The sequence below is a fragment of the Panthera leo genome, chromosome D2 (assembly GCF_018350215.1).
Source record: "Panthera leo isolate Ple1 chromosome D2, P.leo_Ple1_pat1.1, whole genome shotgun sequence".
NCBI lineage: Eukaryota > Metazoa > Chordata > Mammalia > Carnivora > Felidae > Panthera > Panthera leo.
Window position 1 is genome coordinate 44,579,019 of NC_056689.1, and position 27,203 is coordinate 44,606,221.

General features: G+C 38.2%; 1 protein-coding gene across 6 annotated transcripts in view; it reads left to right on the top strand.

Moving 5' to 3' along the window:
* BMPR1A (bone morphogenetic protein receptor type 1A) overlaps positions 1 to 27,203 on the top strand; it is a 136,863-nt gene that overhangs the window by 59,153 nt on the left and 50,507 nt on the right. For 5 of the 6 annotated variants that reach the window (XM_042909368.1, XM_042909371.1, XM_042909367.1 and 2 more), the window contains one exon: positions 19,788 to 19,902. The gene's annotated coding sequence lies outside the window, so the exon portion shown is untranslated. Of the gene's footprint in view, positions 1 to 19,787; positions 19,903 to 23,151; positions 23,239 to 27,203 lie in introns of all 6 variants that reach the window. The other variant, XM_042909372.1, reaches the window with a different exon arrangement.

Sequence of the window (27,203 nt, forward strand, 5' to 3'; positions counted from 1 at the left end):
GTCAGACGCTTACCCTGCCACCCAGGCACCCCAGTGATTACTATTTTGAACAAAAGTTAGAACAATATTTTTCACTTTTCCTAGAATCTAGAATTCTTTTTATTTCTTCATACAAAAAAAAATTTTTTTTTAATTTTTAGGGATAGACTCCTTTTCACATTACCTGTTGTGTTTATCTACTCTTATGCTCTTTTGTTTTTAGTCTTTATATCTAAAATAAAATTTTTAAAATTCTGATTCTATTTTGAGTCATGTTCTCACATTTCTGAGGTTCTCCATCTGATGTTGTTTTTTCCATGCCTTATATAGTTTTCTTAACACTTTTAGCTTCTTAGTAGGTTACAGTTTTTATCAGTTTTGTGTTGCTGCTCTTCCAGTTTGCTTTAATTGCATAAAAGGATGTTATTTAACCTTATAGTAACTTGTATGAGATTTGATTCTGGAAACTTCTTCATGGGACATTTTGAAATTAGTTTTCCTGGGTTTTTAGAAGGAAATATAGTGATTCAGGATAGCATTTTTAACTTCACAGAATTGGGGTTTTTTTCTTTTTTTTTTGTTAAAAAAATTTTTTTTAATATTTATTTTTGAGACAGAGAGTGTGAGCGGGGAGGGGCAGAGAGAGAGAGAGAGAGAGACAGACAGAATCTGAAGCAGGCTCCAGGCTCCAGGCTCCACGCTCCACGCTGTCAGCACAGAGCCCGATGCGGGGCTCAAACTCACAGACTACGAGATCATGACCTCAGCTGAAGTTGGACACTTAACCGACTGAGCCACCTAGGCACCCCCAGAATTGTTTTCAATTACGTTTCAGAAGTTGGCTGATCACCTTCAAGGATCCCCTGATTCTCTCACTGTCCTTTACTTCTCCATGAGCTTTCTTTTTCCATTGCCTCAGCTATACCTTTTCTGTTCAATTTTGTTTTTATTCCTAGCAGTTTATTCTCCAGTGAAAGGCTCTGTGCTGGAAGGGAGGCCTGGTTGGGTATTTTCTAAATTCAGAGGTTGGACTACTACGTCAACTTCAGACCATTTGCTATTAGGCTCTTTGACATTATCTGCAGTTAGATTCATCAACTCTTGCACCCTCCCTAGTTTTACTTATATTTTCAAAGTCACCTGCTGTTCTCTCCAGTGTGTTTAGCTTCTAGAGGTATGTGCTCACAAGCAAACTGGATTTTACCCCTGTAAGTGTCCCAGAATTGCAGGCATCAGTTTTATGGAACAGGGTTAAGAATTCAGGCTAAAAACTGGTTTAAAAATCTGTAAGAAACAGTTATACCCTGGAACCTAGGGCTTAGATCTTCGTCTCACACTTGCCACATAGCCAGGTGCATGCCTGTGCTAATGACTTCTTAGTGCTCTTTTACATCCAGTTCTTTCATTTCAAGCAAATGGGAACATTTAATCCCTTTGTTTCCTTCAGCTAAAGAGGTATCATGTGACTGATCTGGCCAGTGGGCTTTGAGGGGAAGTGCATGTTGCTTCTGGGTTGACACGGTGAAAGGTCCATGAAGATTCTTTGGTCTTTACTTAGGAAGTACCTAGCCATGTGCTTCATTTGGTACAGGAACAAGATGGTCAGCCTGGGTCTGTGGATGACTGTGAAGTGGACTCTGCCTGCCCATGTTGGACATTTTACATGAGACATAAGTAAATTTTTCGTTATGTTGAGCCATTGACATTTTGGAGTCCTATGTTACCCTAGCATAACTTAGACTGTACTATTTCATATGGTAGCCACTAGCCAGCCACATGTAATTGTTGAGCATTTAACATGTGGCTAGTCCTAATTGAGGTTGTGCTAAATCTCAAGTATAAATGTAAATGCAAAGTACACATCAGATTTGGAAGTCTAAGTATGTAAAAAGGGTGGAAAATGTCTTAATAATTTTTATATTTTTTGCATTGAAGTACTATTTTGGGTCTCTTGAGTTAAATAAAATACATTCAAATTAATTTCTGTTCTTTTTCTTTTTTCATGAGGGTACTAGAAAATGTAAAGTTATATGTGTGGTTGCACTTGTAGTATTATATTTATCTTGGATGGTGCTGGACCCATCCTGGTCTAATTCAGTATCCCAGCAGAAATTGGGAATTTGGCTGTCTAGAGAAACTACACCAGTGAGGCTCCAGATTTGGAGTATACAGAAAAATACACTGTAAATGGGGATTAAGCAGAGGTCTGTACACTACACATCAGGTGATGTGTCCTTTCTGTTCTTTGTCCCTTTCTTCACCTATTTGTAGAACACTGGCAGTCAGAAGTGTATACCCTCCATCTAGGAGACTCTTTTTTTTTTTTAATGTTGTATTTATTTTCAAGAGACAGAGACAAAGTGCGAGTGGGGAGGGGCAGAGAGAGAGGGAGACACAGAATTTGAAGCAGGCTCCAGGCTCTGAGCTGTCAGCACAGAGCCCGATGAGGGGCTTGAACCCACAAACCATGAGATCATGACCTGAGCTGAAGTCGGATGCTTAACCGACTGAGCCACCCAGGTGCCCTTGGAGAACTCTTTTTTCTAAGAAACTCAGTGACTCCAGAGAAGAGAGCAACAGAACTGGACATTTGAGGGTCTCCATATCTACACCAGCAGGTGACTGCCCAGTTACCCTGTGGTGAAGCCCACTCGTTAACAAGCCCATCCTGTACCTACAGTGTTGTCCAGTCAGGGTCCCTGTCCTTATGTGAACAGCACCCTGTTGCTACTTACTTTTTTTTAGAGCTGCTTTAGAAAGGTATTCGTACTAAAAAAAAAAAAGAAGTTTACTAAAAACACCATGTTTCAGAACAATCTACCTGTTTGGGGAAAACTTTTCAATTATACAAAGTTTATACATACATAAAAAATACATGCTAAGATCTTTGCAACTTGATTTTTCCTAGAAAACGATCTTCTTTTTGTCAATTTTGAAATTTATGCTTCAACTCTGGTGCTTCCTTAGATGATTCACGTCATCTCCTAAAAATGATAGCACTTTGTAACATCAGCTTCATAGACTATTATGTGGTTGTTACCCTAGGAATTACTAATAGAGTAATAGTCTTCAGGCACCCATGGATTCTCCTGTGTTTGTGTGGTGCAGCTTCATGTGCACGCTAACTGTGGGGAAGAAGCGATTTTCCCAGCTTCCTCCAGTACTTTCTGTTATGTCATGAGATCGTTAGGTGGCTACTGCTAGTTCTGGCCAATTAGTGAATCCAGTTGCTTTCCGGCATTTTTGCCACTACTCCATACCTCTCTGCCTGTGCCTAATCTCCACCTTTTCGGTTTTGGAAGATGACTTCACTTTATATTTTCTAGAAAAGTTTGAAGGTACCAGATGGAAGTTCTGGTTTTTCTCCATCTCAAAGATCTCTTTTTATGAGTTTTTTTCTTCTCTCTTCTGTTTCACAAGTAGTTTCCCTTTTTCTAAGACGGAGTTCTTATATTCTGAGACCTCCCTTTCCTTGTCTGTCTTTCCATCCTTGACAGACTATTTCCGGTTCAATTATAACCCTGATCAAATTCCCTTCAGATTAAAAACAAACCAGCAAAACCTTTCCTTGACACTGCTATTACTGAAGCTATGTGCCATTCTTATAGCCTCCAAACCTCTCAGAATGTTAGTGTGTACCTGAATAGTGCCTTACAAAATTTTTTTTTTTTTAATTTTATTTTAGAGAGAGCACATGAGTGGGGAAGAGGGGCAGAGGGAAAGGGGGAGAGAGAATCCCAAGCAGGCTCCACGCTCAGTGCGGAGTCCCAAAGCAGGGCTTGATCCCATGACCCTGGGGTCGTGACCTGAGCCAAAGTCAAGAGTTGGACACTCAACTGACTGAGTCATCCAGGCACCCTCCCCCCCTTTTTTACATCTTCCCTGCCATTGTCATTTATGCCTTCTACCACTTACCTTGAATTTGTCAGTGACCCATTTAGCAAATTTAGCAGCTTCTTCCATGTTTTGTTACTTGTCCTTTCTGCAGTATGTAAATTTGTCACTATCTTTTTACTTTTTTTTTTTAAAGAACTTCACTTAAAAAAAATTGCCTTGCAATATAAAATGTGGAAAATACAGAAAAGTATAAAGAAGATAATTATCCATTGTAATACTACCTCTCGGAGATACCCAATGTTAAATTTGGGGCCATGTCTGTTCCATCTGTTTTTTTAACGTGTATTAAACAAAAGCAGCTCATACTTTATCTGTTGTTTCTCTGATCTCTGGTTTTTTTTCTATTTTAATATATTGTGAGTATATTTTCAAGCACTTACTCTTCTGCAGTATGAATTACTATTCACACAAACTAGCAGTGTTGAGACTGCCCAGGTTGGAATCCTGGCTCCAGGTACTCAGTAGCTGTGTGACCGTAAGCAGGATATTCCTCTGTGTTTCTGTTTCCTCCTCTGGAAAATGAAGATAACATTCTTTTCTCACACCTAGGGTTGTTGTAATAAATGAGATAATACATAAAAAAAAATTCTTGGAGCTTAATAAACGTTAGCTATCGTTACTATAGAATATGAACTTTATTTAGATTATTTTTGTTTTGTTTTGCTATCAAGAATGTTGTAAGACCATTGATATAGCTAAATGCACATCATGATTCTTTTGATAGATTTTTATTGGTGAAATAGAAAAATCTCTCTTAGTGAATTTAAATTGCACTTGTCTTGAAGTTCACCCATTTAAAACGTATATTTCAGGGACCCCTGGGTGGCTCAATCGGTTAAGCGTCCAACACTTGATTTCATCTTAGGTCATGATCTCATGGTTCATGAGATCGAGTCTCGTATGGGGCTCTGTGCTGACAGTGCAGAACATGCTTGGGATTCTGTCTCTGCCCACCGCCCCTCCTCTGCTCGTGCTTGCTCGCTCTCTTTCTTTGAAAATAAGTAAACTTAAAAAAAAATAAAGTGTACACTTCAGTGGCTTTTTATATATTCACAAATGTGTGCAACCATCACTGTAGTCTGTTTTAGAACATTTTCATCACCTCAGAATGAAAGCTCATACCCTTTAGCTGTCACCTCCCTTTCCATAACTTGATTATTTTAATATAGTATTTTATATTTATCCTATTGTTATACATGACCAGTTGTCCAGGGTTTGTCACAGTTTTACTTTTTGTGATTTCAGTTACCTATGGTTAACTGGGGTTGGGAAGCAGATGTCCAGTCAGTAGTAGCCTAATGGTGTCACAACGCCTGCATCATCCACATCACTTCATCTCATCACATAGGCGTTTTATCATCTCACATCACCACAGGAAGGGTAAGACAGAACAAGAAGATACTTTGAGAGAGACCATATTCACGTAACTGTTTTACAGTATATTATTATTGTTCTATTTTATTATTAGTTAACTTGTGTATGTTAAACTTCATCATAGGAATACACGTCTAAGAAAAAGCATAGTATATAGTGGGTTTGATACTGCCCGTGGTTTCAGGCGTCTACTGGGGGTCTTGGAACACCTTCCCTGCAGAGAAGAAGAAAGGGACTACTGCAGGGTATAGGATTAGAAGTGCACCCTCTGGAGGATGCCTGCCCTGGGTTCAAATTCCATCTCTATTATCTATTACCCGTGTGACTTTGGATGGGTTACTTAACCACTCAGCATCGGTTTCTTATATGTAATGTGGAATTAGTAGAAGTACTTGCCTCATAAGTTTACTTTGAGGATTAAGCTAGATAATAAATGTGTAGAATTTAGCACAGTAATTGGCACCTAGAAGATGTTCAGTAAACCAGAGTTCAGTGAATTTAGAGAACGATGTATTTGTTCCAGTACTTTTGTTCTTAAGTCAACTAGCAAGTGTTTGATGCTATTAGGCGTTGTTATTGAATATTGAAAGGTGTTTCTGTCAGTGATTCAAATGTTTTGTGTACTTTGCAACGTTTTTATGCATTTTATATTATTACCCCTCATTTAAAATTCTAATTACTTTGAGAGTACAGTTGATTTTTTTATTTGATAGAAAATAATAACAGTCACTTACACTTAGGAAGTACTTCTGTTTCCATGGCACTGTTCTAAGTGCCATACCTACAGTAACTCCTTCGATTGTCGTCTTTCAGATACATGCAGTCATTGTCCCTATTTTACACATTAGGTACAAATGAGGTTAAGCAACTTTGGATCAAAGTATCATAATGGATAGTGGTGGAGCCAGGATTCTAACCTTGCTACTCAGGCTGGCTGCAGAGGCCATGCTGTTAACCCTGTATTCTCTTTATCTTCTCCTTCTAGAAGAATGGTAGGTAATTTCAAACATTTTGACATCTTGGCTGTTCTGTATTTAGGAGGACTGTGAAGTCTTCAGTGCTTGATTGGAAAGAGAACTAAAATGAGCATTGATGTCTGCTACAGACATGAGCTTCAAGGGTGGTTTTGTATGTGTCATCTGGGTCAGACCATACATTGATTATCCTGCTCTACCCCTCTAGAGTCCAGGCCTCAGGTGGGACAGTGGCCAGGCACAGTGTACCCTCCCTGGGCCCCACTCCTGGCATAATGCCCATTTTAACCCACATACACTACTCCCTCCTTGAATATTGTCAAACCCTGTCAGTCTTTGGCAGGCCAGTTTAAATTCAGCCCCCAGTGATCTCTCCCCCTGTGAAACAATGGTCTTTGAAACTTCTCAATAATCATCATGTATGGTGGTATGGCACTATTTGTATTATCATCTTGGTACTATTGTTTGAGTTTTAATACATTTATGGCTGACTCAAGGTGATTAAATGTTGCTTACCAGCAGGAAACTGTGTCTTAAATGTTTTAAAATACACTATCGTGTCCTCAGAAGTCTTATCAAGTGATCTTGTTTTCCTTTCTCTTTGAGTCTCTCTTGCCTGTTAACAATAGATCTATTCTCTGCAATTCAGACCTATCTAACTTCACAAACTTAGTCCCAAAAGTGCATGACGTGTCTTACAAGAAGGTGGTTGGTTAGTCCATAGTCCTGCTGTTGGCTTATGTGCATTATATTGGGATGGGTGCTTCTAATTGTCTGTCTGAAAGTTTTCAAAACCTGTTGTTGCTTCTGTTTGAAATCTTACTTCATTGCCTTGGTTGTTGCTCATCCTGCTTATAAGCTCCTCCCTTAGGCATGTGACTCACTGATTTAAAAGACAGTACTGTTTAGTAATTAACTACCTGCCTCTCATTACATAGAGGTGAGAACTTCAATGCAGGCTTCCCAGCTAAAACTTTCTTCCCTATGTTTTTACCCACCTACGGACATGTAGCAACACTGTCCCACGCCCAGCCTTTGGAGGAAATAGCTGTAGTCCATTTCCCCTCCTGTTGGATGTGATTCCTTTGCATATTCCTGTACAAAGATAGATTTTATATGGATGCTGTTAATCAAAAATTATTTTCTGTAATTTCTGGAATATCATTTCTTCAGTCTCCCTGATGCACACATTTGGATGAATGACAGCTGGGTATTTAATGAAGGCAGTTTTGTTTTTAATAAATAATAATTAAGTCAAATATTTTATAACAGATTATTAGATTAAAGTCTGACATAACCAGTACATCCTTGAGGTGATAAGTGTTACCTATTTTCATGAGATGTAATTAGTTGTTTTAGGAAACTACCCATGTTTTAGAGGAATTCATTCTATCCTTTTTACCTTGCTTTAGCAGCCTGAAAAATATGGTATCCATCATTGGGAAACAGATCTGTTTGGAGAAAGAAATTTTAAAACCTTCTATTTGCTAAATAGAACATTTGAAAATATGTTCTAACATATCAGTGTGGCTATCTCTACTTCAGGATCAAATAAAACCTTTGTAAATTTTACATAGTACAATTGATTTGCAGTTCTTTTAAAGCCATATGCCTTCAGGCTGGTTATAGTGCTCTGTGTCAGAAGCACAGCTGTAATTTTTGACCTTTTGAACAAAATGTAATTTTTCATCCTGTTGAACAACTCATAATTTACAATTTCTAGGAAAAAGTTTTAAAATTTGTCGATGGAGGGAGGATCTTTGGGACTTCCTTATAGATCTGTCAGTATTTGATTTTAGTAACTTTTGTCGTACTGACATTGTTTACTAAAATCATGTGTGGAATTAAAACTCGTACCTAATTAAGGGGCTTCTGGGTAGTTCAGTTGGTCAAGCATCCAACTTTGGCTCAGGTCATGGTCTCTTAGTTCCTGGGGTTCTGGGCTGACAGTGTAGAGCCCACTTCAGATCTTCTGTGCCTCGCTCTCTTCCCCTCCCCTGCCAGCTCTCTCTCTCAAAAATAAACGTTAAAAAAAAAAACCCTCATAACTGATAAAGTATATATTTTCCCCAATTTTTTTACTTTAAAAACTTTTAAAATAAAGTTTGAACAAATAGTAAAAACCCATTTTACCAGTTCACTTGCTAATAACCTTTTGCTTCATCTACTTTCTCTGTTTATAAAAACACATATACATTTTTTTTTTTTTTTTACCATTTGAAAGTTATCTGCAAATGTCTTGAAACTTTACCCCTAAATATTTTAGCAAGTGTAAAGGAACAGGTTGTTTTCCTTAAGAGCTACATTATCATAGCTAAGAGATTTAATACCAATATAATATTGTGTAATATACTTCCCTTACTTAAATTTCTTATACTTTCTTTTCAAAAGAGTTCTTTGTAGCTATTTTTATTTATTTGTTTTTTAAGTAGGCTCCACACCAAACATGGGGCTTGAAGTCACACCCTTAGATCAAAAGTCACATGCTCGGAGCGCCTGGGTGGCTCAGTCGGTTAAGCATCCGACTTCAGCTCAGGTCACGATATTGCGGTCCGTGAGTTCGAGCCCCGCGTCGGTCTCTGGGCTGACGGCTCGGAGCCTGGAGACTGCTTCCGATTCTGTGTCTCCCTCTCTCTCTGTCCCTCCCCTGTTCATGCTCTGTCTGTCTCTGTCTCAAAAATAAACGTTAAAAAAAAAAATTTAAAAAAGAAAAATTTGCATGCTCTACTGACTGAGCCAGGTGCCCCATTTTGATATTTGATCTAGGAACTAAATAAGGAATATATTTCTCATTTGGTTGTCCTATATCTTTAGTTTTCTTTGATTGAGAGTTTCCATTATCACTATTCTACTGCCCCTTATCTCCCGCCCCCCAGTGGTCTTTTCTGAAATCTTACCTAGTTTTTTTTTAAATGATTTTTTAAAAATGTTTATTTTTTTTTGAGATACAGAGCACAATTGGGGACGGAGCAAGAGAGAGAGAGGGAGACAGAGGATCCGAAATGGGCTCCACACTGACAGCAGAGAGCCTAATGTGGGGCTGGAATCCACAAACCACGAGATCATGACATGAGCTGAGTTGGACACTTAGCCAACTAAGCCACCCAGGCGCCCCAAGGTTGTTTCTTTTTTTTTTTTAAGTAGGATATCCCACAATTTGCTGCTTGTATTTTTGTATTTCATGACTAGATTAAAGTTAAATTTTTTTGGAATGAATGCTATATAGATAGCATTGTGTATTTTCCATTGGATTATATCAGGAGAGGAAGTAAATTACTAATAGTCTGTGGTGATTTCACTATATTGTAGCGTAACGCTGTAATTGGTGTTCATAATGTTAATTCTAAATAATGTTTATGCTTTATTGAAAAGTATAAACAATGCCCATTTTTAGAAGAATTGATGGACTCTTAGCAGTCTAAAATCAATTCCTGATGATTCCTCAGAATAGAAATTTTCCTGTTTATATAATGTAGTGAAACTATCCAGAGGAACTTGCCCCGTGGGTGCTTTTACAACTAATAAAATAAATGTTCTGTTGGTAATTTCTTATTATTTTATGGAAATAAATGGGTGATACATATTTCTTCACTGACTGAGTTAGGTTTACTTGGAAAGGGGAAGAAGATATATCAAGCAATTTAAATGCCCATGTGTACAGTGTGTATTGTGCTAATAAATTATAGAGAAAAATTAAAATGAAAACATAGAGGTGGTTTCCATGCTTCTTTGTGAGGAAGGATAAATTGGAAAAGAATATATGGATAGATCATTATTTGGGGGTTCATCCTGGGGCAGGTGGCTGCATCAAACTTCCTATGTGTGTCACTCTTAGAACAGATGGGTACCCATTGAAATAGCAGTCACTGCTTCCCAGACCCAGAATTTGGTCTAGGAACTGCTGGTTTCTTTAGACTTCTATTATGGGCACTCCTCATTTCTATAGGATACTGGAAACCACTGCAGAATTGAAGTTTTCTAGCTGATTGGAAAGAAGTAATATATCTTGAATAGTCTTTGAACAGTTATTTTGTTCAAAATCTAATTTAAAGCAGAGGTAAAACATTTTTAGGAAATAGAGTTTAAAAATGTTTAATTGCTTAGAAGTAATTCTAGATTCATAGGACATTGCAAAAATAATGAGAAGTCCCTTGTACCCTTCACCTTCCTCCAGTGGTTACTTAATACTACATGATGTACAATACCAAACCAGCAACTGACATTGGTTCATTTTATATGTATTGTGCTATGCCATTTAAGTATACATGTAGATTTATGTAACCACGTCAGCAACAAGGTACAGATTCTGTCACCGCAAAGATCTCCCTTATGCCACCCACACAGCTGCCCCCATTAGTCTTTTTTCCATCTGTATAATTTTATCATTTTGAGAGTGTTTTATAAATGGAATCCTACATTATGTGACCTTTTTGCACTCAGCCTAATCCTTTGAGATTCACCCAAGTTGTTTTGTGTAACAGTAGTTTATTCCTTTTTATTGCTGCGTATAAGATTCTGTTGTATGGATGTACTATAGTTTAACCATTTACCTTTTGAAGGACATTTTATTTTCTCCAGTTTTCGGCTATTAAAAATAAAGCTGCTACTGACATTCATGTTCGTTTCTTTGTAACCAGGAGTGCATTTGGTTACATGTGAGTGTGTATTTCGTTTTTAAAGAAAGTTCTAAACCATTTTCCAGAGTGGCTGTTGCATTTTACATTCTCATCAGCAACGTAGGAAGGATTCATTTTCTTCATATTCTTGCCAGAACTTGGTATTGTCCTGTTTTTTATTTTAGTTATTCCAGTGGGTGCTTAGTGATCTCAGTGTAGTCTTAATTTGCGTTTCCCTGATGGCTGTTGTCCATATCTTTTCATGTGCTTATTTGCTATCCAAATATCTTCAGTGAAATCTCTCTTCATGTTCTTTGCCCAGTTTCTAGGTGAATTTTTTTTTAATGTTGAGTTTTGATATTTCTGGATATATTCTAGATATGGATCTTTTGTCACATCTATGGTTTGCAAGTATATTTTCCTATTCTGTGTCTTGTCTTTTCATCTTTTTAACAGGGTCTTTTGCAGAGCAAACAGTTTAATTTTGATGAATTCAAATTTATCCTTTTTTTTCTTATATAGATCATCCCTTTGGTGTCTTTCTCCGTTCCCACCCTCCACTCCCAATCCCACACAACCATTAATCTGTTTTCTGTCTCTGTGGAATTGCATATTTTGGGTATTTTGTATAAATGGAACCATATAACACATGGCCTTTTGTCTGGCTTCTTTCACTTAGCGTAATATTTTCAGTGTTCATATGTTGTATTGGAATTGATTCTTTTTATGGCTTAATTTATTTTTATGGATAAATAATATTTAGTTGGATGGATATACCACCCTTTGTGTATCTGTTCATGAGTTGATAGACATTTAGGTTGTTTCCACTTTTTTGCCTATATTCCGATGAGTTGGTGTGTACCTTTTCATCTCTACCTTCCTCATACATGTTGCATGTGTGTGCATACACGTACACACACACACACACGCACACACACACACACACTGCTGTTTGTGTGTAGTTTTATTTTTAATAGTGGAGTGACTCTTTTTATAATTTTTATAACTGCAGGATATTTGGGATATCATTCTATATCAGCACAAATAAATGATTCTCATTCTTTTAAAGGACTGTGTAATGTTCATTGTGGCTATTTAACTGATCCCACCCTGATAAATACTTAGGTGAGATTGGATGGTTGTAACCAGCTTTAACCATACTTACACAAGGGTCTTTGTGGTGCAGAGCTCATTTTGCCTACTTTGGGATTTTTCTTTTTCCTGTCATTTTTCATCAATCATTTATTCAAAAATACATGGATTATCTCCTTTGTGCTGGTCACTGGACTGTGCTTAAAACACAGGTAACACAAGTATTAGTAAAATGCAATTGCCGTACACAGGGGTTATCTTAATAAGTAAGACATACCTTTAAATAGATCATCAGAATTCAGTGTGCTAAGCACTACAGTGTGTTATTACCAGGCTCAGCAAGTTAGCAACACGTAGGGAGTGTAGAGGATTCAATGAAAGGAGGTATTTGAGATGGATCTTTGTGAGGACAAATGGAAGTTCACTTGGCAAAATATAAAGATAACATTTTGATTTTTGAATTAGAATAGCAAGTTCAAAGAAAGGGAGAAGCATTAAATAACTGGGCATATTTAGGAAATAGCAAATAGTTTAATAATGACCAGCAGGAGGCTTTTTGGCAGAGATTATAGTAGAAGATAAAGCAGGTTAAATAGATGGAAAGCAGATTATAGCAGTCTATAGATAGCCTTCTAAAGATTTTGGCCTTCATTTTATACACAAGTGGAAATTGTTGAAAAATTTTAAAGAACACTTGTATTTTTTTATTTATAGTAAAATTTTAGAGTTGTGCTGTAAATATTTTAGAATATTTCATCACTGCTCCAAATTTCCCACTTCTACCCCTTGCTTTAGGTAACCACTGCTTTGGTCTGATTGTCTAAATTTGCCTTTTCTAAATATTTCGTATGCATGGAATCATACGATACATGGTATTTTGCAACTGGCTTCATTTACTTAGCATGTGTTTGAGGTACATTCGAGTTGTAACATGTGCCAGTACTTTATTACCTGATAGTATTCCATTGTATGATTATGCCACACTTTATCCATTCACCAGTTGATGGACCTTTGGGTTGTTTTCACTTTTGGCTATTATGAATAATACTGCTGAGAACATTTGTGTATAAGTCTTTGTATAGACACACATTTTCATATCTCTTGGGTATTTCCATAGAGGGAATTTTGGATCATATAGTGAATTTATGTTTAACTTTTCAAGAAATTGCTGAACGGTTCTTCTAAGCGGTTGCATCATTTTATAGCGGTGTGTGAGAGTTCCAGTTTCTCCATGTCCTTACCAACACTTGGTATTGTCTGTCTTTTTTATTATGACCATTCTGGTGGGTATGTAGTGGTTTCTAATTATAGTTTTAATTTTTATTTTCCTGATAACTTATGGTGTTTACAATCTTTTCAAGAAGCACAGTTGTATTTTAGAAACAAAGGTACAGTGAAGGAGGTAAGAATGAAGGCAGGCTGCAGTGAAAGATGAGAGCCTGTACTAGGTGTGTATAGATATAAAGGAGACAGATTTTAAAGATATATCAGAATGGGCAGCATTTCTTAATTACCTCAATATAATAGATGAAGCAGAGGGAGATGAGATTAGTGCTTCCTAGATTTCCAACTTTGACAGTTGGGTAGGTGGTGGTGCTGCTGTTAGCCATGCAAGTGAATATGAGTGCATAAACAATTTTTGTGCTGGTAGATGATGGCTTTTATATTACTTCTGTTCTCTTAATGTGCCACTGGAATAACTATTTAATATTTAGTACTTTGGAAATTTGTATTAGTTCAAGAGAAGGATCTGGATTGAGATATAATTTATTTTTTTTTAATTTTTTTTAATGTATGTTTATTTTTGAGACAGAGAGAGACAGAGCATGAACAGGGAGAGAGAGACAGAGCATGAACAGGGGAGGGTCAGAGAGAGGGAGACACAGAATCTGAAACAGGCTCCAGGCTCTGAGTTGTCAGCACAGAGCCCGACGCGGGGCTCGAACTCACGGACTGCGAGATCATGACCTGAGCCCAAGTCGGCCGCTTAACCAACTGAGCCACCCAGGCGCCCCAGGATTGAGATATAATTTAGATGAGTTATCATTGAATAAATAAAAGTTGAATTCATGAAAGTAAATGGCGTATTGGCTTCTAAATCACTGTATTTGCTGGGTTACTTTTGGTAATTGAAAACTGGTTAAACAATAAAAAGATTTAATATAATAAAAAGATCCAACCTAGTTAAAACATTCAAGCATTATAGCATCACCAAGGACCCAGATTCTTTCTGTCTTTTGATGCAGCCATTCTTTTTTTTTTTTTTTTTTTTTTTTAAACAGATTTTTTTAATGTTTATTTCTGAGACAGGGAAAGGCAGAGCATGAGTGGGGGAGGGGCAGAGAGAGGAGGAGACACAGAATCAGAAGCAGGTTCCAGGCTCGGAGCTGTCAGCCCAGAGCCCGACGCGGGGCTTGAACTCACCGACTGCGAGATCATGACCTGAGCCGAAGTCGGATGCTCAACCGACCAAGCCACCCAGGCGCCCCAACCATTCTTTTTTTTTAATAATTTATTTTTTAATTTACATCCAAGTTAGTTAGCATGTAATGCACCAATGATTTCAGGAGTAGATTCCTTAATGCTCCCTTACCTATTTAGCCCATCCGCTCTCCCACAACCCCTTCAACAACCCTCTGTTTGTTCTCTATATTTAAGAGTCTCTTATGTTTTGTCCTTCTCCCCATTTTTATATTATTTTTGCTTCCCTTCTCTTATGTTCATCTATTTTGTCTCTTAAAGTCCTCCTACGAGTGAAGTCATATGATATTTGTCTCTCTCTGGCTGTCTAATTTCACTTAGCATGATACCCTCTAGTTCCATCCACGCAGTTGGAAATGGCAAGATTTCATTCTTTTTGATTGCTGAGTAATATTCCATTGTATACATATGTCACATCTTCTTTATCCATTCATCCATTGATGGACATTTGGGCTCTTTCCATACTTTGGCTATTGTTGATAGTGCTGCTGTAAACATTGGGGTGCATGTGCCCCTTCGAAACAGCATACTTGTATCCCTTGGATAAATACCTAGTAGTGTAATTGCTGGGTGTAGGGTAGTTCTATTTTTAATTTTTTGAGGAACCTCCATAGTGTTTTCCAGAGTGGCTGCACCAGTTTGCATTCCCACCAACGATGCAAAAGAGATCCCCTTTCTCTGCATCTTTGCCAACATCTGTTGTTGCCTGAGTTGTTAATGTTAGCCATTCTGACAGATATGAGGTGGTATCTCATTATGGTTTTGATTTGTATTTCCCTGATGATTAGCGATGTTGAACATTTTTTCATGTGTTGGTTGGGCATCTGGATGTCTTCTTTGGAGAAGTGTCTATTTATGTCTTTTGCCCATTTCTTTACTGGATTATTTGTTTTTTGGGTGTTGAGTTTGATAAGTTCTTTCTAGATTTTGGATACTAACCCTTTATTTGAAATGTTGTTTGCAAATATCTTCTCCCATTCCATTTGTTGCCTTTTAGTTTTGCTGATTGTTTCCTTAGCTGTGCAGAAGCTTCATTATTTGTTGGGTTGTCTTCTTAGGCCATCTCTTTCCTTATGGTCCTAAGATAGCTGCCTCATTCTGCTTGACAAACTCAAACCCAGAGTTGCCTGGAAAAAAAGGTTGGGGGATGGAAGGGGTTTTCACCCAAGTGTCTTTTTTTCATCATCCAGAAGCTCCCCAGCAATTTAGTCTCTTGTCTTACTGGCAAGGAGAATGGAAATTGCCACAATTGGCTTAGACCAGAGCTTTCCAAGCCTGGTGTTGAGAATCTTTTTCACATATCTTTTGGAAGGAGCTTTTCTCCCCTTGCCTTTTGGTTATCTGCTATAATTAAGATAGGTAAGGTTTTCTAGACAGGCTGGTTTCATATCATTGAGTTGTTGCTATTCAGTACTTCAGATCAGCTAGTATTTGTTGAAATCCTACTCTGTGTCATCAACTGTGCTAGATTCTAGAATACAACAGTGAATAAAAGCTTAGAGTTTGGTATGGAAGTATGCTTAAGCAGAAGAGTGCTACATAGAATCGTGCACTGTAGTTCATTTGTATTGTGGGCTTAATACTTCTGTTTAAATCTTTGCTTTTATGGGAAAGGCATGTTAAGTTGTAAAATCATGCTTATATTCAATTTGTAAGTGATGTTTTAGAACACAACCCGTCCATAAGTTGACCCTTCCTTTCTGTGTTATGTGGTACTAACCTGCTTTATTATAGAAGTACTTGATAGGGGCGCCTGGGTGGCTTAGTTAAGCATTCAACTCTTGATTTTGGCTCACGTCATGATCTCATGGTTGTGAAATCAAGCGCCATGGTCAGGCTCCATGCTGGGAGTGGAGACTGCTTGGGATTCTCTCCCTCTCCCTCTTCCTCTTCCTCTCCCCTGCTCTCACGATCTCTCTCTTCTCTCTCTCTCTCAAAAAAAAAAAAAAAAAAAATAATAATAATAATAATAATGCATGATAAACCTAAATTACACTGCTCATTTGAGTTACTTATAGCTAAAACTGTATTGTATTTTTCTGAAGCATGATGTTGGAATTTTCCAGTTAGTGTACCAAAGGTTGTAATATTAATGCATTTAGTTTAAGAGCCCAGCTGGAATGTTTTGTCAAATATTATTTTGTAGTTTGGTTCTGATTTTTTAAAACGGTTATAAGAATGCAGTGATAGTGTTAACAGCAATATTTGTCCAACATTTGGGGTTCTTTTTATGGTGCTTGGAGAGGAGAAATGAAGATGTGAAGGAGAGGATTTGGAGTGGTAAAAAGAAAAAATATGCTGTCAGTATTGCTGATTTTGTGAAGACTAGGAAATGACCACTTTTTGACATTTTGTACAAACTCAAAAGTAATCTTAAATTTTGTCTTATGAGTATATTTATCAAAAGCATATGTACACTATTATTTCTGTAAAGCAATTCTTACATAGGAGTGAATGGTCGATGTCCTAAAACGTCGGAGTCAAAGATGACTATAATATCCTTAGTTCGTGTTTGTCACTGATGGGTTATGTATGGTTAGTGATCTTTTAAGTACCCCAGTGGTTTATTTATTTTTTAAACATTTATCTAATTCTCTTTAGAGAGAGAGCATGCAAGAGACAGCGAGCTCGTGAGCAGGAGAGAGACAGAAGATAAGGGAGAAAGAGAGAATCCCAAACAGGCTCTGTGCTATCAGTGCAGAGTCCGACTTGGAGCTCGATCCTCCCACCGTGGGATCATGACCTGAGCTGAAATCGAGTCAGCCACTCAACCGATTCAGCCACACAGGTGCCCAGTACCCCAGTGGTTTAAAGTTTAACAACTTTTGGGGTGCCTAGGTGGCTCAGTCGGTTAAGCGTCTGACTAGATTTCAGCTCAGGTCATGATCTCCTGGTTTCATGAGTTCAAGTCCCACATCACTTTCAGCCCTGACAGTGTAGAGCCTGCTTGGGAATCTCTTTCTCCTTCTCTTTCTGCTCCTCCCCTAATCATGCTGTCTCTGTCTCTCTCAAAATAATTTTTAAAAAAGTTTAACAACTTTAATAATTTTGAGAACCGTGAGGGATCTGTACATTTTGGTGGCAAATAAGGTATTTTGTAAAGATAACGTGGGATTAAAATGCACTTTTCACATTTGTTTGCCCATATTTACCAACTTTGAAATTCTAACATTAGCTCAATCATAAAACATTAGAATATATCTAGAAAGGTTTGTTTTTCACTTATTCTATCATTAAGAAGCTCTGATGTGTTTTTAAAAGAATTATTTTTTCTTCAATGTGTTTTCCAGCACTAACAGGCTTGAAAATTTCAGACACAAAATTTTTGATGAAAGTATTATCATACTTGTTTAGTATTCAGTTTTGACTGGATCTTTGTGGTTGTTAAACCCAAGTTCATAGTGCTAAAAGCCTGTGGTATATTACCTTGTAAGTTAAGTGATCAAAGCTGCACATGTTTACTGATCTCTGCTTATAGGACTGTAGCACTATATTGCAAAGGTTAGGGAAATCTTTAGTTTATTCACACAGTTTTAGTTTGTAAAAAGTGATTTGCAGACCTGTACTGTGAAGCATATCCTGTCCTTTGATTAATCTTTTATTTACCTCTTAGTAGTAAGGTCACATTTACTTGGTTTTCATTAGTTGGTCTTAGATTCAATCTTTAGACAGTTATATTTTTTTGTCATTTATTTCTGCATTGAGAGGATGGAGGGAGGATAGAAAATTCAGGCAGGATCTTGGACTTTGAAGGTGGCATATTTCCAGATTCTTTAATTATGTATTTTTCTTTTTATTAACTTTAGACTTAGCCTAAAGCTTCACTTATTTTTTTTCACACCAAGGAAATGGTGTTGTAATAAATAGTGCTGTAATAAACAATGGTGGGTAAGTGGTTCACATGTTAATTTTATTTGATCCATTGGAAATAACCTGGTAGAATTAGAATCAAGCCATGTATTTTTAAACATAGTCATTTTGATGGATTGTTTTAACCTTTAGGAGAATAGGTTAATCTGTGCTTTGCTTAATATAAGTGATTGCCTTCCCTCTTTTCTTCCACACACACCATTTGGGAAGAATGGAGTTGTTGGCAAAGAGGGGCTTTCAAGGAAAATATTTGTCATTTCTAAAATGGAAATACAATGCATTTATTTTTTGATTATATAAGGGAAATTTTTTAAGACTGTGAACATCTCAGAAAAACAAAATCCTAAACAGTGTATCTCCATTCCTGCCCTCTTTTCTCTAAGTGATATTCTAAGAGTTGTATAGTCCTGTCAGTACCCTGAAAAATGTTAGGGACCAGTTAAGTTGTAGGTAACCAGTGCATTGCGAAGACAGTAAAAGCTCTTAAATGCAGACAAAGCATTGCTAATTGCTTTCAGGGTCAGTCTGTCTTTAGTTGGACCATGAAAGATTTAGCATGGTCCTATGGCAGCCTGTCTGCTGAGTGGAGACTCTTGTCTTTAAGAAAGCCTGCTATCTGATATGCTAGACAGTTTCAGGTTGCCCAGTTTACATGAATTCAGTCATTATTGCCAAGAGTATTAAACCTCAGTGTGACACAAATGATACTTCTAAATGCACTTGAAGACAAAGGCATTTTGACCTTGCAGTGGGACATAGGTAGTGTTCATGCAGCTTAAAATTTTTCCTTTTACAATATGAAACAGAATACCTTGCTATTTGAAGTTTCAGTTAAAAGATACATTCAACAAAATTATTTGCAAGATCTCTAAGTAAACAACACACTTCTTTAAATAGATTTAAATTTTTCATTGTTTCCCTCTTCCAGATTTGTGAATTTTGTCTCTTAAGGCAGCAGGGGAACTGAATGTCAGGGGTCACATAGTTGTAACCCATCCCCTGGGCTTAGACCAAGTGATGCGATTCATTCCTGACCCCTCCAGTTCCTGATATTCTAGGGGAAAGCTTGACTGAAATGAAAACTGCTTACAGAGATTTTGTGATAAAAGTGAAAATAGGGATATTAGCTGGGTGGTCAAATATAGTTTTGCCGAAGTAGGGGTTTGAATGTTGTAGAATTATAGATTTTAGTGTTGCTTCTAGCTGCTCCTGCTTTTCCAGTTTAAGATGTGATTTTTTTTTTTCAAAAATCTAAGCTGATACAGAAATTTTACACGTGAGTAACTTTTTCCACAGAACTGCTATTATCTTTGCAAAGTTGAAAATATGCAAAATGGGAAACTTCTTTGGGCAGAGGTTGGGAAAATGCTAAAGCAATAGGTTAAAGTACTTTAGAATTTTCATTGACTTTACATTGAAAATGTATAGTTTTACACAGGACCTAGTTTTAGTATTGCTTCTCTATGTTTCTTTTAGTCTAAATAAGTTCTTTTTTTTTTAACAGATTTATGAAAATATGCATCAGTTTAATACTGTCTTGGAATTCATGAGATGGAAGCATAGGTCAAAGCTGTTTGGAGAAAATTGGAAGTACAGTTTTATCTAGCCACATCTCTGAGGTAAGAAAAAGACTTTTAAGAAAATAATTAGAATTATATGAAAATTCTCATTTTCTTAACAGTTGAAAATAGTCCTTCTGTATCAACAGTAATTTCTGACTGGATGTTGGAAAGAGATGATGATGCCCATGCATTCTGTCTGGATAGTACGGATAATGTTGGGCAGCATCCATAGCAAATATAAGTAATTTTTCAAATCTAAGTTTCCTGAGTTTATTTATTTTTAAAGTTTATTTTTATTTATTTTGAGCTAGAGATAGAGAGCAAATGGGGGAGGGTCAGAGAGAGAGGGAGACAGAATCCCAAGCAGGCTCCATGCCCTCAGCACAGAACCCCAAGTGGGGCTCAAACTCACAAACTGTGAGCTTATGACCTGAGCTGAAATCAAGAGTCAGACATTTAACTGACTGAGCCACCCAGGCACCCTAAGTTTTCTAAGCTTAAGGAAACATTAAAATTAATGTTTTATTGTCTTATTGATCTCTTCATTTTGTCATTTGTTTACATACAACAAATATTTTTGTACATCATGTTTCAAGTCTTAGCATATTGTAAGGGAGATACCACAAAAAAAGCAAAGTATTGCCTTTTTTATTCTTTTTGTTTGTTTCTTTAGAGAGACAGAGAGAGAGCACATGTGCATGGGATAGGGGCAGAGAATGAGAGAGAATCCCAAGCAGGCTCTATGCTCAGTGTGGAGCCTGACGAGGGGCTTGATCCCATGAACCTCAAGATCATGACTGAGCTGAAATCAAGAGTTGGATGCTCAACCGACTGAGTGACCCAGGCATCCCTATTCTTATTTTTAAAAATTAATTTTTTTAAGGTATTGCGTTTTTTAAAAGAGCAGTTTTTAAAGAAAAAAATACTGTTCTGTTCATATTACATCTTTTGCTATAGTTTTAAATGCTAAGCAAGATTTAGTAAAAAAATGTTTAAAATATTCCTTCAGGTATAATTCTGACACTGTTACTGAAGGATGTATCTTATTTTAATGGAGTTACTGCTCAGTGAATTGGGATCAATGAAGAAATTTATGAAGCAGAATTTGATGGTTTCATGTTAACAAATAACCATCAGTATGGTAATGTCCTTAGAGAAATACCTTTCAGTGAGGTAATAAGTTACCTCATAATATAAAACTAGCTAGTTTTGGTGCTTTTATTAAAGTTCTTTTCAGCTCTTAGTTGGTGACTGATTTAGGACTTTGCAATATTTAGAAATATTCCAACATTTTATATTGAAAATTAAGTACTCACTGTTTTGTGATTATACATTGTGTAACTGGAAAACATTACATTATTGAGGAAGGAAAGCATTCACATTAAGAAAAGGCTTTGTGATTAAGCTCTTATCAAGTTTTCTCTTTTTAAAAAAATTTTTAGTGTTTTTTTTTTGAGAGAGAGAGATACCTGACCTGAAGTTGGTTGTTTAACTGACTGAGCCATCCAGGCACCCCTCAAGTTTTCTCTTTAACATAAATCTAGTTAAGCTCTCAAATTAATATTTTTACTATTAAAATGTATATTAAAGGTGTTTTTAATGTTTATTTATTTTTGAGCGAGAGCAAGAGCATGAGAGGGAGAGGAGCAGAGAAAGAGGAGTACAGAGGATCCCGAGCCTTCTCTGCGCTGACAGGGAGCCCAGTGCAGGGCTTGAACCCATGAACTGTGAGATCATGACCTGAGCTGAAGTCCAACTCTCAACTGACTGAGACACCCAGGCACCCCAAAAAATATATATATTTTGAAGATCCCTCTATCATTCTTATCTCACAATAGTGACAACAGTGTTTCTCAAAGTATGGAATGTGTGCTGCCAGTACTGTTCAGAATGATTTTAGGTCTTAACACAGGTGAATTTTTAAAAATATTTTCAGGGGTGCCTGGGTAGCTCAGTCAGTTAAGCGTCCGACTTTGGCTCAGGTCATGGTCTATGCTGACAGCTCAGAGCCTGGAGCCTGCTTTGGATTGTAATGTCTCTTTCTCTGACCCTCCCATGCTCACATGCATGCCTGCACACACACTTTCTTTCTCTCTCTCAAAAATAAACATCAAAAATAAATAAGTAAATAAAAATATTTTCAGAGTTTTATATTTATTTTGATAACTTCCGATTCATAACAAGTACTGTCGACTTTTCCATGTAATATTGTGACAGTATGTTTGGACTGTGACTGAGAAACTCAAGTTAATCATATCTTACATTTACAGGAGTAAAATTATTTTGTTCTTTATAAGGTCCCTCAATTGATTTATTTTATTTACTTTCTTCTTGATCTCCACTCTCCTTTTGTCTCCTCCTGCCATAGGAAAGCAGTCTCATTTGTTTGCTATATGTCTTTGAATATGTCTTTGGTGTGTGTGTATGTATGTATTTAATTGACTTAGGTTTGGCTACATATAGTCTGCCCCTTTTTTTCCAGTTTTCTTCACCACTAGAAAGTTAAAATCTCTTTGTTGCTGTGTATATGCTTGCTCACTGGTATTTACATTTAGGATCCCATAGTGTATTGCACCCTATTCTGCTGCTTTAAAGAGGCAATACGCTCTTGTTAAAGTGCAGGCTGTGGAGCCACATTGTTTTAGTTTGAGTCCTGACTGCACCACTTCTTAGTTTGGGCTCCTTTGAAAGTAGAGCCTGAGAAAAGGACTTACGACTAGGTAGTTTATTTGCGAGGTGATCCAAAGAAGCAGAAATGGGAGAAAGGGAAAGGTGAGAGAAGTTACATAAAGTGTGGTAAGGAGCTGGTTATCACTATGGGCAATCCTGGGGACCCTCGGAATGCGCCGTAGTATTGTCCCATCAAAGGACAGGGAGCTTGGACATTTATCCACTGACTTTCATCATCTTTTTTTTTTTTTTTTTTTTTGAGGTTTTTGTTATTTGAGGAATCTCTACACCCAACAAGGGGCTGTAACTTATGACCCTGAGATCAAGAATCAGATGCTCTTCTGACCTAGCAAGCCCGGTGCCCCAATGACTTTTCATCTTCTGTTAGTTGAAGATTGCTCCTGGAGCTTTAACTCTAGCGTTTGTATGGCTGTGCCTGCATATTGCTGAGCCGTCTTCTTTAAGTTTGGAGAAAACCCTAAGGAGCAAAACAGCAGTGCCTTGGCTTATACTTGGTATCAGATGCTGTCAGGCAGTGCATAGAGCTGTCCACCATAGCTATAATGAGGCCGGTAGGGTAAGGGGATGTGTTGGCAGCACCACAAGTGTTTGCTATAGCCTGTTTTTATTTCTCAGATTGCCTCATGTTCCATTAAGCCCACTTTGTCTGCTTCAAATTGGAGGCTGGTTGTAATCGCTAAAAGAAATCTCCAAAACAAGAAGGTTAGTGGACCAAGCTGTAATCCCCAATCCTGTAGCTGATCCTGAGGCCATAATTGATACTCCTCATGAGGTGATCTGTAAACCTTGAGATAGTGGTGCTGGCGGGACGATATACTGTGGGCAAGGAAGACAAACGCATATCTGGAGTGTCAGTTCTATACCCACATGTGTCAGTGGCAGTGATTAGGCCACCTTCAGTAAGGAAGAACCCATGCTGTTGGGCCTGTGTAAAGCCTTCCTGTCTGTCACTGTGGCTCCTCCATTCATGACCCTGTTGGTCAAGCATTGAGGTGGCCCAGAGCAAAAGCTCACTGCAGTCAAGTGACAAGTTATTCCATCTATAGTTGGGAATGTAGTTAAATGCACCTCATTGTTAAATGCACCAAAGCATTGTTGGTGTTTTGTGGTGGGCATTAACGTAAGATATAAAGGTTGGCACTTTGGGCTCTTCTAGAACCATCAACATGCTTCTTCTCCAGGTTCCTTCTCTTTTATTTTCCACTTTTGCTCCTTCCATCACCCTACCCAATCAGCCATACCATTCACCACTCCTAAGGAGTCCATGTTTTTTCTTGTTTGGTCACTTCTCTCTTTGCCATGCCCACTGAGAGAATTTCTGCCTCCTCATTGTCTTCAGAGTCATCCAAGTAGGGCTGTAGAGCAGTAGTCATTTTTTATCTGTCTTTGTCAGCCAGGACCCAGGTTTTTCTTTTTTGTCATTGGTTACCAGGAACCCACCATAAAGTTGTTGGTGTGAGCATAAGTAAAGACATCTGTTGTGATAAGAGTAGGTGACACGAGGTTCTGGACTTGTATTTACTAGTGCCCTCTACCACTGCCTAGGTACTATTACAAAAATACCATTTCTATCATATAATAGCTTGCTGCTTCACCTGACCTTGTGAATCATGGATGGGTAGCTCTGGTCACTAAATCCTTGATGTTCCATAGTTGGGTTCTCTACTGGGGCCCAATGGCATGCCAGGAGCTACAGTTTTCATACAGTGTTATGAAGTCATATCCTTGCCTCAGAAAATCTAGGGGTCTGTGTTCCAACTCTCCTATTGGAACTTGTCAGAGAATCTACCACAGATTATTTCTTGTACCTTTGAGTCTGAGCATCAGGGCAGCTTGTATTGGAGCTTGATCTGCTGAGAGCCTCTTCTCCTCTGCATCCTAATCAAAACTGGCAGCCTTCTATGTCACCCCAAAATTTTAAAAAAGTTTGTTAATGTACAGTCATCTTCCACTGAGCATTAATTCTCAATTAGGATATAAAAGGATTCACCAAAGATGGAGTTCCTCAAGAGAAGGTGCAGGACAAAGGTCATGATAAGGAATGCAAAGTACCCTTCTCAATGGGTCCTGTTCAGTGGCTCTTCAGTGGTTGTGGAGCTGTTCATGTTTGAGTTACTTAGGAGAAAAGCAGTAACTGATAAGCACATCAACTGCCCGCACTATAGAAACCCAGGGATGCTCCCCTTTCTTCACATTGACAGATTGTCGTCGTAATGGTGGTATCCTCTTTGAGCTGCTGTGACAGTGTCTTTGGGGCTGCAGTCCTGCATCAGTGTCCTTTTTGGCAGCTCCGGTACTTGGACATCCGTGAGTGTTCTTCTTTACTGAGAGGACAGACACCATCCTGGGGTCTCGTGTGTGCACTGTCACCCACTGTCTTCTGTTAGCTCTGCCTAAGTAGAAGCCACCTGTTCTCATTTTGAGCTTAGCCTTTCCTCTGGTTGCAGAGTTCCTTTTAAAACAAACTGCATTTTATTTTGCGCCCACTTATGGGGGTCTTGGGTTCCCTAAGCACTCATTTAGTTCTGGCTGTAGGTATCTGTTCATTGGCAAACCGGTCAGCATGGGAAGGCAGAATTGTTTCTGTCCTGTTGACTGATAACAGAGGAGTCAACAAATTGTTAGTGATTTCTTGGCACTCTGGGAGGAGTCCTCAGTGCTTCCAGGCACCGGCAGCTGGGAGATTCTTTAGCAAGGTAGCAGATCTGTTAGATCTAGCAGCTTTTTGAAACCCTGCATTGCAGAAAAGCAGTTATAGCTCCAGGCTTGGAAAAAAGATGTGCTCTGCCCTTACTGTTGGTATCTCCCTGGACACCACTGAAAATTTAGTCTTATTCCTACTCTCTGCTGTAGAGAAATCTAGAACTCATCCTGTAGATAATCTGTGGACCTTGCCCTCAGGCTCTTTGCATATTATGCTACCCACCCCCTTCAAAGGGAGGCAGAACGTTTATTCCCATTGTCTTAAATTAGGACTGCCCTCTCATAACTAAGATACCATTCTTCTTATTTTTTTTTTTTTAATGTTTATTTTTGAGAGAGAAAGAGAGTGAACAGGGAAGGGGCAGTGAGAGAGGGAGACACAGAATCTTAAGCAGGCTCCGGGCTCCAAGCTATCAGCACCGAGCTTGACACGGGGCTCGAACTCACAACTGTGAGATCGTGACCTGAGCTGAGGTCAGACGCTTAATCGACTGAGCCACCCAGGTGTTCCAAGATACCATTATTCTTAATTTAAGTTGGTGGATACACTCCTGAGTTAACTTATTTGGTCATTCTCCAGTTTGGATACTTTTGGGTTTGGGTTGCTGTCTATGCTATTGCAGCTATATATAATGCTGTGGGGAGAGCATGCCACAAGATTTCCAGTAGCATCTTTTCATATTCTGTAGTGACAATTCCTATCCTTACCCTCCATCTGAAATACTTGCTTCCTGCTCTCCTGTCTTATATTTTCACCTGTTTGTGAGGTATTTCCAATCTTAAGTATCTCAGAAATTCCAGTTTAACTCGAGCTCATCAGTTTCCTCCCTTTTCTCCCTTTCTTCCACCCCTTCCTTGCTCCTTCCCACCCAGTCTTTGTTTGTAAGGGACTAATAAGGAGGTCTGATAAGCTCATACTATATAAAATCTTGAACAATGTACACCAGAGCCTGAGCTCCTCCTCACTGCCTCCCACCCCACTGCCTTCTTTACCACCCTCCCCTCCATCCCATTTCCAGCCCGTTGACCACCACTTTATAGTCAGGTTATGGTGTATTTAGGTATTCTACTTCCTCTTGAGTTAATTCTAGTATTTAATACCTTTCTTTAAAAAAATCATGCTTCATTTTCAGGTTTATTCTTATAAAATTATGCATAATGAGAATACATAAAAAAATACATAATGAGTACGACTTTTATTTTTTTATTTTTTTAATGTTTATTTTGTTTTTGAGAGAGAGAGAGAGAGAGAGAGAGAGAGAGAGAGAGACAGTGCAAGTGGGGGAGGGGCAGAGAGAGGGGGAGACACAGAATCCAAAGCAGGCTCCAGGCTCTGAGCTGTCAGCACAGAGCCCAATGTGGGGCTCGAACTCCCGAACCGCGAGATCATGACCTGAGCCAAAGTTGGACGTTTAACCGACTAAGCCATCCAGACACCCCGAGAATACTTGCCTCGTAAAGTTAGTAAGAAGATTAAATGAATTAATATATGTAAAGTATGTAGAATATATTAAATTTCTTATTTCATAGTACTAAAAAAATGTATGATGGGGCACCTGGGTGGCTCATTCTATTAAGTGTCTGACTATTGATTTCGGCTCAAGTCATGATCTCACAGTTTGTGGGATCAAGCCCTGCATGAACACAGAGCCTGCTTGGGATTCTCGCTCTCCCTCTCTCTCTCTGCTCCTCCTTCACTCACACACACACACTCTGTCTCTCTCAAAATAAATAAAGATAAACTTTTTTTTTTTTTTTTTTTAAAGTATGATAAGAGGGTCACCTGGGTGGCTCAGTTGGTTGAGCATCTGACTCTAGGTTTCGGCTCAGGTCGTGATCTCGCAGCTTCATGGGTTTGAGTCCTGCATCAGGACCCAGTACAGAGCCTGCTTGGAATTCTCTCTCTCTCTCTCTCTCTCTCTCTCTCTCTCTCTCTCTCTCTCATCCCCCCCACCCTCTCTGCC